Raw genomic sequence first — 13,277 nt, forward strand, 5'->3', positions numbered from 1 at the left:
TAATTATGAAATAAATTTCTTCATTTTGCTGTATCTTTACTAACTGAACTCTCACTTATAAAGAGTTTTTACTGATTTATAAAAAAAAAAATACATATATATATACTCTGAATTTGCTATGCAGACTGTAAGCCTGTGAACGACATATAATAAATGTCAGAAATTTATTATTAACAGAAATAACAGAAATTTTTTGATGAACCATTTGAAATCTGTGTTGGAATACTTTGCTTTGGGGTATCTTTTATTTTTTTAGGGAGAGTTCCTAGGCTTTTGGTAAAGTTCCAGGAAGGTTTGTCCTGAATAGTTCACAAAAGACAGGTCAATGTAAGACTAGCCATGAGCAACTTCAGCTGTGAAGGAGTTCCTGAGGTTGGAAGTTAATCGAATCCATCCTTCCTCCCCTCCCCTGCCCTCGCCTTGGCAACCGCAGGCCTGTTCTCTGTGGTGGTAGGTGTTCATAGATAGGGTCGTTTGTGTCATATTCCAGATTCTGCATGAGAGTGAGATTGTGTAGTATTTGTCTTTTTCTTTCTGACTGACTCACTTCACTTAAATATGATAATCTCTAGTTGCATCCAGGAATCCTAATGAGCATTCTTTGGGCATTTTCAGATCATTTTGGCTTCCTCACCACAAAGAATTTACCAAACAGTAAATATTTAATTGGCATTTCCTTGTGATTAAATCTTACTCATCTAAGTCAGAACTTTAATATCTGAAATAAGAATATCACACGTTCATTTTCCTTAATAACTCTATTTTAAAAATAAATCATTAATTATATTTTCTTTCTCCATGATTGTTTAATAACTTGTGGTAAAACAAGAAATGAAAATTGGCAATTATGTGTATTAGATAGTTCATTTTTACTTTTCAAAACAGTTCAGAATTGGAGATCAGCAAGCTTTTCATAGTAACTAGTCTGATAAAACTCTAAAATATTACTTGAAAAAGAAAATATGGCTTTAGCTAGGATAAAATATTTTGATTTCAGGTTTACAAGCATATAAAAGTTGTTTCATATCAGAGGGGCAAACAGCTTTGAAATTAGACTGCTATCCCTTAATTCCTAATTTTAATTTCCAATTATCTGCTCAGAATTTTAGAAAAAAGATTACCACAGAATAGTTTAATAGTTGATAGAGCTACATCTGGGTGATGCTATTTTTCTAGTGCCACAAATGCTAGCTATCTCATGGCAATACAATCTGTACATTTTAAGTATTGTACAAGTAGTACCAATTTCTCATTATTAATCAGTGTTCACAGAATACTTCATAATGTAAAACTTGACCTATAGAGAAAAATATACAAAAATTTCTATTTGTCAGTGAAAGCTGTTCCTTTTTTTCCTCCAGTTTTATTGAGATATAATCAACAAATTTGGGTCAGGAAGGTTCCCTGGATGAGGGCATGACAACCCACAATATTCTTTCCTGGAGAATCCCATGGACAGAGGAGCCTGGCGGGCTGCAGTCCACAAGGTCACACAGAGTCAGATGTGACTGCAGTGACTTAACATGAATGCACACACATGCAATCAACAAATAAAATTATATATATTTAAATGTTACAATGTGGTGATTTAATATACATTGATGGTCTGAAATGATGACTGCATTAGGGTTAATTAATCACTTTACACAGTTACCTTTTTTTTTCTATTTTGTGGTGAGAACTCTTAAGATTTACTGTCTTTACCAAATTTCAAGTGTGCAATACAGTGTTATTACCTGTAGTCACTATGCTGTACATTAGATCTATAGAATTTACTCATATTTTTAAATTGAATTACAGTTGATCTACAATGTTGTGTTAATTTCTGCTGTACAACAAAGTGATTCAGTCACACATATATGTACATTCTTTTTACATTCTTTTCTATTATGATTTATCAAAGGTATTGAATATAGTTTCCTGTGATATATGGTAGAACCTTGTTTATCCATTCTATATATAACAGCTTACATCTGCCCACCCCAGCTTTCCACTCCATCCCTGTCCCAACCCCACTTCCACCTTGGCAACCACAACTCTGTTCTGTATGACTGTGAGTGTATTTCTGTTTCATAGATAGGATCATTCGTGTCACACTTGAGATTCCACATACAAGTGATATCGTATAGTATTTGTCTTTTTCTTCCTGACTTCACTTAGTTGATAACATCTAGTTGCGTCCATGGCTGCCGCAAATGACATTATTCCATTCTTTTTCATGGCTGAGTACTGTTCCACTGTATATACGTACCACATCTTCTTTATCGGTGGGCATTAGGTTGTTTTCATGTTTTGGCTATTGTAAACAGTGTTGCTATGAGCATAGGAATGCATGCCATTTTTTGAATTATAGTTTTGTCTGGGTATATATGCCCAGGAGTGGGATTGCTGGATCATATGGCAATTCTATTTTTAGTTTTCTGAGGAACTTCCATACTGTTTTCCATAGTGGCTGCACCAGCTTACATTCATACATTACAGTTCATACATCTTACGAACAGCATAGGAAGATTCCCTTTGCTCCATACCCTTTCCAGCATTTGTTATTTGTAGATGTTTTAATGATGTCCACTCTGAGTGGTGTGACGTGGTACCTCAATTGTAGTTTTGATTTGAACTCTCTTAGTGGTGTTGAGCATCTTTTCATTGGCCATCTGAATTTCTTCTTGGAGAAATGTATATCTAGGACTTCTGCCCATTTTTCAATTTTTTTTATTGCTGTCATTATTGAGTTTTATGAGCTATTTATATATTTTGGAAATTAAGTTCTTGTTGGTTGCATCATTTGCCAATATTTTCTCTCATTCTTTTCATTTTGTTTATGGTTTCCTTTACTGTGTAAAAGCTTGTAAATTTAATTAGATCCCATATTTTAATTTTTGCTTTTATTTCCACTGCCTTGGGAGACTGACCTAAGAAAACATTGGTATAATTTATCTCAGAGAATGTTTTGCCTATGATTTCTTCTAGGATTTTAATGGTGTCATGTCATATTTAAGTTATTAAGCCTTTTTGAGTTTATTTTTGTGGATGGTGTTATTTTTGTGTATTGATTTACAAGCACCTGTCCAATTTGCCCAACATCACTTGCTGAAGAGACGTTTTCCCATTGTATATACTTACTTCCTTTGTCAAAGATTAATTGACTATAGGTGTGTGGGTTTATTTCTGAGTTCTCTGTTTTTGTGCCAGTACCACACCATTTTGATTACTATATCTTTGTATTTAACAGCATTGTCTGAAGCCTGAGAGGGTTCTGCATCCTGCTTTAGAACTTAATCATCACTGAGAACTTCCCAGGTGGCACTAGGGGTAAAAAACCTGCATGCCACTGCAGGAGACATAAGAAACAAGGTTTCAATCCCTGAGTCCAGAAGATCCCCAGGAGGAGGGCATGGCAACCTACTCCAATATTCTTGCCTGGAGAATCCCATGGACAGAGGAGCCTGGAGGGCTACAGTGCGTAGGGTCACAGAGAGTCAGACACAACTGAAGTGACTTAGCACACGTGGATGCCTCTTATAACTGAAAGTTTGCACCCTTTGACCACCATCTCCCTATTTCTCCCAAACACACTCCCCCAGTCCCTGGTACCTATTGTTCTACTCTCTGTTTCTATGAATTTGACTTATTTATTTATTTATTTATTTATTTTAGGTTCCAGAGTTCAATGAGACAACACAGTATTTGTCTTTCTCACTCTGGCTTATTTCAGTCAGAATAATGTCCTCTAGTTTCATCTGTGTTGTTGCAACAAGCAGGATTTCCTTCTGTCTCATGGCTGAGTAACATATTCCACTGTGTGTTTGTTTGTGTGTGTATGCATGCACCCATCTTCTTTATCCAGTCATCCATTAACAGACTCTTAGCTTTGCTATATCTTTGTTAATGTGAACAATGCAACAATGAACATGGAAGTGCAGATATCTCTTCAAGATACTGATTTTTGTTTCTGTTGGATATGTACCGAGAAGTGGGACTGCTGAATCATATGTTGGCTTTATTTTACGTTTATTTTTAGAAACCTCCATACTGTTTTTCATAGTGGTTGTACCAATTTACAGTCCAACAAACAGTACAAAGAGTTCCCTTTCTCTACATCCTCATCAACACCTATCTCTTAGCTTTTTTATAAGAGCCATCTTAATGCATGAAGTGACATCTTGTGGTTTTGATTTTCATTTCCTTCATGACTAGCAATGTTGAGCACCTTTTCAGGTTCACTTCAGTTCGGTTCAGTGACTGAGTCATGTCTGACTTTTTGTGACCCCATGGATTGCAGCATGCCAGGCTTCCCTGTCCATCACCAACTCCTGGAGCTTACTTAAACTCATGTCCATAGAGTCAGTGACGCCATCCAGCCATCTCATCCTCTGTTGTTCCCTTTTCCTCCTGCCTTCAACCTTTCCTAGCATCAAGGTCTTTTCAAATGAGTCAGTTCTTTGTATTGGGTGGCCAAAGGATTGGAGTTTCACCTTCAGCATCACTCCTTCCAATGAATATTCAGGACTGATTTCCTTTAGGATGGACTAGTTGGAACTCCTTGCAGTCCAAGGGACTCTCAAGAGTCTTCTCCAACACCACAGTTCAAAAGCATCAATTCTTCGGCGCTCAGCTTTCTTCACAGTCCAACTCTCACGTCCATACATGACTACTGGAAAAACCATAGCTTTGACCAGATGGACCTTTGTTGGCAAAATAATGTCTCTGCTTTTTAATATGCTGTCTAGATTGACCATAGCTTTTCTTCCAAGGAGCAAGTGTCTTTTAATTTTTGGCTGCAGTCACCATCTGCAGTGATTTTGGAACCAAAAAAAAAAAAAAAGTCTCTCATTGTTTCCCCATCTATTTGCCATAAAGTGATGGGACTGGATGCCATGATCTTAGTTTTTAGAATGTTGAGTTTTAAGCCAACTTTTTCACTCTCCTCTTTCACTTTCATCAAGAGGCTCTTTAGTTCTTCTTCACTTCCTGCCATAAGGGTTGTGTCATCTGCATATCTGAGGTTATTGATATTTCTCCCAGCAATCTTGATTGGTACCTGTTAACAATTTATATGTCTTCTTTGGAGAAATCTCTATTCAGGTATTTTGCCTATTTTTTATTCAGGTTATTAGTTGGTTTTTTTTTTCACTGAGTTGTGTGAGTTTCTTATTTATGTATTTTATTGGATATATGGTTTGCAAATATTCTCTCTCATTCTGTAGGTTACCTTTCCATTCTGTTGATTGTTTTCTTTCTGAAAGGAAGCTTTTTAGTTTGGTGCTGATCCACTTGTTTATTTTTGTTTCTGTTGCCTGGCTTTTGGTGTCATATTAAAAAAAAATCATTGGCCAGACCAATGTCAGGATGATTTTTTCTATGTTACCTCCAGAGAGTTTGACAGTTGCAGATCTTGCATTTAAGTCTCTAATCCATTTAAGTTAATTTTTGTGAGTGGTGTAAGAGAGAAGTCCAGTTTCATTCTTTTGATAACACCTCTATTTTTAATTTTATGTTCTGATTTTCTTTTAGCCACATTATTAAAAAAGAAGGAGGGGATGCTGTGTTCATTTTATCACATTCAAAGTGTGATTCTTACCAACAGTTATTTGAATTCAAGAAAGCTATATTCATTCATCATTGATAATCCATGTTTCTATTCTCACATTCATGGATTAGGTTTCCAAAACTTAAAAGGAATATATATGCCTAACTATGAGAATAGGGGCATTTGTAAATTTTAAAATTAATACAGGCGGCTCCTATTCCAACTTGGAAATTTTACACAGTAATTTTTTTAACTGCTTGCTCCTTAATTAGAGATCTCAAAAATAATTTGAGATTTTTATGCTTATTGAGACTTTTTAACTTAGGTTTTCTGGTTTATAATTATTCCAAAGCCTAATTGTACAAGTAGGTATGGTTGTATCTGTTAATTTCAGGTAACCTTAACAGGTGTATTTTATTAACTTCTCCAAAGAAAACTTTATATTATTCTGGCTTTCATTTCCACCCTTTGAGAGGTTGCCAATTTTGAAAAACCTCAAAGTTTTGTAAGGTCTTTTCTTGACAAAGTGAAGCACTGTCCTAGTGAATACTTCAGGGTGGGTTCCTTTCGGTAGAAGAGCAAGTTAAGCTGATCTGGTAATAATTGAGATAAAAGTCAAGGTGCCCTTGCTGTCACCCAGGTATGTTTCATTTCACACCTTCTCAAAGTGGTTACCAGTTTTGCTTATGCTTGGGTGCATAAAGACTGGTGCCTTTGTTTAATTTATATCAGACAAAATTCATTGTAAGGAATCTGTCTTCTACTTTTCTTTACAGAATACAAGCAAGGCAGGAGCTTCTTTGAATGCATTGCTCCTTAATGATAATTAGAATAGTAATTAGCATAGCACTTAGGAGCTTATACTTTGGTGTCATATAGACTCGTGTTAGAAATCTGGACTTGTCATTTACTGATTGTCTGAGGAGGCCTTACAAATATCTGAGAAAAGAACAGAAGTGAAAGGAAAAGGGGTAAAGGAAAGATGTACCATCTGAATGCAGAGTTCCAAAGATTGGCAAGAAGAGATAAGAAAGCCTTCCTAACTGATTAATGTAAAGAATAGAGGAAAACAATAGAAGGGGAAGGCTAGAGAGCTCTTCAAGAAAATTAGAGATACCAAGGGAACATTTCATGCAAAGATGGGTACAATAAAAGACAGAAATGGTATGAACCTAACAAAAGTAGAAGATACTAAGAAGAGGTGGCAAGAATACACAGAAGAACTATACAAAAGGGATCTTAATGACCCAGATAGTCACGATGGTGTGATCACTCACCTAGAACCAGACATCCTGGACCGTAAAGTCAAGTGGGGCTTAGGAAGCATCACTACGAATAAAGCTACTGGAGGTGATACAATTCCAGTTGAGCTATTTCAGATCCTAAAAGATGATGCTGTACAAGTACTACAGTCAATATGCCAGTGAATTTGGAAAACTCAGCAGTGGCCACAAGACTGGAAAAGGCCAGTTTTAATTCTAATCCCAAAAGGCAATGCCAAAGAATGTTCAAACTACCACACAATGGCACTCATCTAACCCACAAGCAAAGTAATGCTCAAAATTCTCCAAGTGGGGCTTCAAAAATATGTGAACTGAGAAATTCCAGATGTTCAAGCTGGATTTAGAAAAGGCATAGGAACCAGAGATCAAATTTCCAACATCGATTTGATCTTCAAAAAAGCAAGACGATTCCAGAAAAACATCTACTTGTGCTTCGTTGATTATGCTAAAGCCTTTGTGTGGCTCACAACAAACTGCAGACAATTCTGAAAGAGATGGGAATACCAGACCACCTGATCTGCCTCCTGAGAAATCTGTATGCAGGTCAAGAAGCAACAGTTAGAAACGGACATTGAACAATGGACTGGTTCCAGATTGGGAAAGGAGAACGTCAAGGCTGTATATTGTCACCCTGCTTATTTAACTTATATGCAGAGTACATCATATGAAGTGCTGGTTGGATGAAGCACAAGCCAGAATCAAGATTGCTGGGTGAAATCTCAGATATGCAGATGACACCACTCTTATGGCAGAAAGTGAAGAGGAACTAAAGATCCTCTTGATGAAGGTGAAAGAAAAAAGTGGAAAAATTGGCTTAAAACTTAACATTCAAAAAACGAAGATCATGGCATCTGGTCGCATCAGTTCAGTCCAGTTCAGTCACTCAGTCATGTCCGACTCTTTGTGACCCCATGGACCGCAGCACGCAGGCCTCCCTCTCCGTCACCAACTCCCAGAGTTTACTCAAACTCATCTCCATTGACTCGGTGATGCCATCCGACTATCTCATCCTCTGTTGTCCCCTTCTCCCCCTGCCTTCAATCTTTCCCAGCATCAGGGTCTTTTCCAGTGAATCAGTTCTTTCACATGAGATGGCCAAAGTATTCGACTTTCACCTTCAGCAACAGCCCTTCCAATGACTATTCAGGACTGATTCCTTTAGGATGGACTGGTTGGCTCTCCTTGCAGTCTAAGGGACTCTCAAGAGTCTTCTCCAACACCACAGTTCAAAAGCATCGATTCTTCGGCACTTAGCTTTCTTTATAGTACAATTCTCACATCCATACATGACCACTGGAAAAACCATAGCCTTGACTAGATGGACCTCTGTTGGCAAAGTAATGTCTCTGCTTTTTAATATGCTGTCTAGGTTGATCATAACTTTTCTCCCAAGGAGCAAGAGTCTTTTAATTTCATGGCTGCAATCACCATCTGCAGTGATTTTGGAGCCCCCCCAAAATAGTCTGCTACTGTTTCCACTGCTTATCCATCTATTTGCCATAAAGTGATGGGACCAGATGCCTTGATCTTTGTTTTCTGAATGTTGAGCTTTAAGCTAACTTTTTCACTCTCCTCTTTCACTTTCATCCAGAGGCTCTTTAGTTCTTCTTCACTTTCTACCATAAGGGTGATCTCATCTGCATATCTGAGGTTATTGATATTTCTCCCAGCAACCTTGATTCCAGCTTGTGCTTCATCCAGCCAAGCATTTCTCATGATGCACTCTGCATATAAGTTAAATAAGCAGGGTGACAATATACAGCCTTAACATACTCCTTTTCCTATTTGGAACCAGTCTGTTGTCCATGTACAGTTCTAACTGTTGCTTTCTGACCTGCATACAGATTTCTCAGGAGGCAGGTGCTGGTCTTGTATTCCCATCTCTTTCAGAATTTTCCAGTTTATTGTGATCCACACAGTCAAAGGCATGGCATAGTCAATAAAGCAGAAATAGATGTTTTTCCGGAACTCTCTTGCTTTTTTGATGATCCAGTGGATTTTAGCAATTTGATCTCTGGTTCCTCTGCCTTTTCTAAAACCAGCTTGAACATCTGGAAGTTCATGGTTCACGTATTGCTGAAGCCTGGCTTGGAAAATTTTGAGCATTACTTTACTAGCGTGTGACATGAGTGCAATTGTGTGGTAGTCTGAGCATTCTCTGGCATTGCCTTTCTTTGGGATTGGAAAGAAAACTGACCTTTTCCATTCCTGTGGCCACTGCTGAGTTTTCCAAATTTTCTGGCATATTGACTGCAGTACTTGAACAGCATCATCATTTAGGATTTGAAATAGTTCATCACCTCCAGTAGCTTTGTTTGTAGTGATGATTCCTAAGGCACATTTGACTTCACATTTCAGGATGTTTGGCTCTAGGTGAGTGATCACACCATCATGATTATCTGGGTCATGAAGATCTTTTCTGCATAGTTCTTCTGTGTAATCTTGCCACCTCTTCTTAATATCTCCTGCTTCTGTTAGGTCCATACCATTTCTGTATTTCTTGAACCCATTTTTGCATGAATTGTTCCTTTGGTGTCTCTAATTTTCTTGAAGAGACCTCTAGTCTTTCCCATTCTATTGTTTTCATCTATTTCTTTGCATTGATCTCTGAGGAAGGCTTTCTTATCTCTCCTTGCTATTCTTTGGAACTCTGCATTCAGATGGGTATATCTTTTCTTTTCTCCTTTGCTTTTCGCTTCTCTTCTTTTCACAGCTATTTGTAAGGCCTCCCCAGACAGCCGTTCTGCTTTTTAGCATTTCCGTTCCATGGGGATGGTCTTGATCCCTGTCTCCTATACAATGTCACGAACCTCCGCCCATAGTTCATCAGGCACTCTGTCTATCAGATCTAGTCCCTTAAATCTATTTTTCACCTCCACTGTATAATCATAAGGGCTTTGATTTAGGTCTTACCTGAATGGTCTAGTGGTTTTCCCTACTTTCTTCAATTTCAGTCTGAATTTGGCAATAAGGAGTTCATGATCTGAGCCACAGTCAGCTCCTGGTCTTGTTTTTGCTGACTATATAGAGCTTCTCCATCTTTGGCTGCAAAGAATATAATCAATCTGATTTTGGTGTTGACTGTCTGGTGATGTCCATGTGTAGAGTCTTGTCTTGTGTTGTTGGAAGAGGGTGTTTGCTATGACCAGTGCGTTCTCTTGGCAGAACTCTATTAGCCTTTGCCCTGCTTCATTCCATATTCCAAGGCCAAATTTGCCTGTTACTCCAGGTGTTTCTTGACTTCCTACTTTTGCATTCCAGTCCACTATAATGAAAAGGACATCCTTTTTGGGTGTTAGCTCTAAAAGGTCTTGTAGGTCTTCATAGAACCGTTCAACTTCAGCTTCTTCAGCGTTACTTACTTTTGCATTTCAGTCCCTGGCCCCATCACTTCATGGCAAATAGATGGAGAAACTGTGAGAGACTTTATTTTCTTAGGCTCCAAAATCACTGCAAATGGTGACTGCAGCCATGAAATTAAAAGACGCTTGCTCGTTGGAAAAAAAGCTGTGCTAACCTAGATAGCTTATTAAAAAGCAGAGACATTACTTTGCCAACAAAGGTCTGTCTAGTCAAAACTACGGTTTTTCCAGTAATCATGTATGGATGTGAGAGCTGGACTGTAAAGAAGGCTGAGCACCAAAGAATTGATGCTTTTGAACTGTGGTGTTGGAGAAGACTCTTGAGAATCCCTTGGACTGCAAGGAGATCAAATCAGTCCATCCTTAAGGAAATCAGTCCTGAATATTCGTTGGAAGGACTGTTGCCGAAGGTGAAACTCCAATACTTTGGCCACCTGATGTGAAGATCCAGCTCATTAGAAAAGATCCTGATGCTGGGAAAGATTAAAGGCAGGAGGAGAAGGGGTGACAGAGGACAGGATGTTTGGATGGCATCACTGACTCAATGGACATGAGTTTGAGCAGGCTCTGGGAGTTGGTGAAGGACAGGGAAGCCTGGCGTGATGCAGTCCTTTGGGTCTCAAAAAGTCGGACACGACTGAGTAACTGAACAATAGCATTTACTGTGTTATGTAACATTAGCCAAATTGCTCACTTTTTCTGAACCTCAATGTCTCTTTCAATAAACTTAGGATAATGTTAATTTTTTGAGGGCTGTGTGCTGTGTGCTTGGTTGCTTTCAGTCATGTCCAACTCTGCAACCCCATGGCTCCTCTGCCAGGGATTTTCTGGCTGGATTTTCTTCTCCTCCTTCGGGCTCTGCTATACATCTAATTTTCCAGGCAAGAATACTGGAGTTGTTTGCCATTTCCTCCTTTAGGGGATCTTCCTGACCCAGGGATTGAACCTGCATCTCCCTTGTCTCCTGTGTTGCAGGCATATTCTTTACCTGCTAACTCATCAGGAGAAATAAATTAGATTAAAAGCATCAGAGGCAGGTATATAGCTCATCAGTTCAGTTCAGTTCTTCAGTTGTGTCTGACTCTTTGCAATCTCAAGAAACACCATGCCAGGCCTCTCTGTCCATCACCAACTCCAGGAGTTCACTCAAACTCATGTCCATCGAGTTGGTGATGCCATCCAGCCTTCCCATCCTCTGTCGTCCCCTTCTCCGCCTGCCCTCAATCCCTCACAGCATCAGGGTCTTTTCCAATGAGTCAACTCTTTGCATGAGGTGGCCAAAGTATTGGAGTTTCAGCTTTACCATCAGTTCTTCCAATGAACACCCAGGACTGGTCTCCTTCAGAATGGACTGGTTGGATCTCCTTGCAGTCCAAGGGACTCTCAAGATCTTCTCCAACACCATAGTTCAAAAGCATCAATTCTTCGGCGCTCAGCTTTCTTCACAGTCCAACTCTCAGATCCATACATGACTACTGGAAAAACCATAGCCTTGACTAGACAGAACTTTGTTGGCAAAGTAATATATCTGCTTTTCAATATGCTATCTAGGTTGGTTATAACTTTCCTTCCAAGGAGTAAGCGTCTTTTAATTTCATGGCTGCAATCACCATCTGCAGTGATTTTGGAGCCCAAAATATAAAGTCTGACACTGTTTCCACTGTTTTCCCATCTATTTCCCATGAAGTGATGGGACCAGATGCCATGATCTTCGTTTTCTGAATGTTGAGCTTTAAGCCAACTTTTTCACTCTTCTCTTTCACTTTCATCAAGAGGCTTTTTATTTCCTCTTCACTTTCTGCCATAACAGTGGTGTCATCTGCATATCTGAGCTTGTTGACATTTCTCCCGGCAATCTTGATTCCAGCTTGTGCTTCTTTCAGAGCAGCGTTTCTCATGATGTACTCTGCATAGAAGTTAAATAAGCAGGGTGACAATATACAGCCTTGACGTACTCCTTTTCCTATTTGAAACCAGTCTGTTGTTCCATGTCCAGTTCTAACTGTTGCTTCTTGACCTGCATATAGGTTTCTCAAGAGGCAGGTCAGGTGGTCTGGTATTCCCATCTCTTTCAGAATTTTCCACAGTTTATTGTGTCCACACAGTCAAAGGCTTTGGCATAGTCAATAATGCAGAAATAGATGTTTTTCTGAACTCTCTTGCCTTTTCGATGATCCAGCAGATGTTGGCAATTTGATGTCTGGTTCCTCTGCCTTTTCTAAAAACAGCTTGAACATCAGGAAGTTCATGGTTCATGTATTGCTGAAGCCTGGCTTGGAGAATTTTGAGCATTACTTTACTAGCGTGCTGCTAAGTTGCTTCAGTCTGTGCGACTCTGTGCGACCCCATAGATGGCAGCCCACCAGGCTCCCCCGTCCCTGGGATTCTCCAGGCGAGAACACTGGAGTGGGTTGCCATTTCCTTCTCCAGTGCAGGAAAGTGAAAAGTGAAAGTGAAGTCTCTCAGTCGTGTTCTACTCTTAGCAACCCCATGGACTGCAGTCTACCAGGCTCCTCTATCCATGGAATTCTTCAGGCAAGAGTACTGGAGTGGGTTGCAATTGTGCAGTAGTTTGAGCATTCTTTGGCATTGCCTTTCTTTGGGATGGAATGAAAACTGATCTTTTCTAGTCCTGGTAAACAGTTAATCAATGATGTAAAACTCTAGCCTCTGTCTCTTACCCAGGTATGTTATTTTGTATGTATGTGTTTGACCTGTGAGCCCCTAAGTCCACGCAGACAGAATTCATTCACTTCCCTAAAGCACACACCCAGCACTATGATTTTTCTGATAGGAAGACCTCATTCTTATCACATGATGCAAGTCATTCTTGGGAATGCAGCTGATGTATTTGCCTTTATGCCTGTGCAATAACTCAGTTTGTGATAGAAAAATTTCAGCTGACAACACCAAACCCACCCCATCTTTATTTTTAGTCTCTTTTCAATCTACTCAGATAGGTTGCAATTCCATGTGTTTAAGAAGGGGTCATCTGATGCCTATAATTTTATCAGTCATACATTTGCTCTAAAATATAAAAACTTGTGCTGAAGCTTTTATTTTATCTCTAATACATAAGAATGTTGACAGATACAGCATTTT

The 13,277-nt window shown here is 39.0% G+C and overlaps 1 protein-coding gene across 4 annotated transcripts in view; it reads left to right on the plus strand.

Moving 5' to 3' along the window:
* The window catches only part of PLD5 (phospholipase D family member 5), a 409,978-nt gene that overhangs the window by 276,385 nt on the left and 120,316 nt on the right, over positions 1–13,277 (plus strand). The window lies entirely within an intron of this gene.

This window comes from Ovis canadensis, chromosome 12, assembly GCF_042477335.2.
Source record: "Ovis canadensis isolate MfBH-ARS-UI-01 breed Bighorn chromosome 12, ARS-UI_OviCan_v2, whole genome shotgun sequence".
Taxonomy (NCBI): domain Eukaryota; kingdom Metazoa; phylum Chordata; class Mammalia; order Artiodactyla; family Bovidae; genus Ovis; species Ovis canadensis.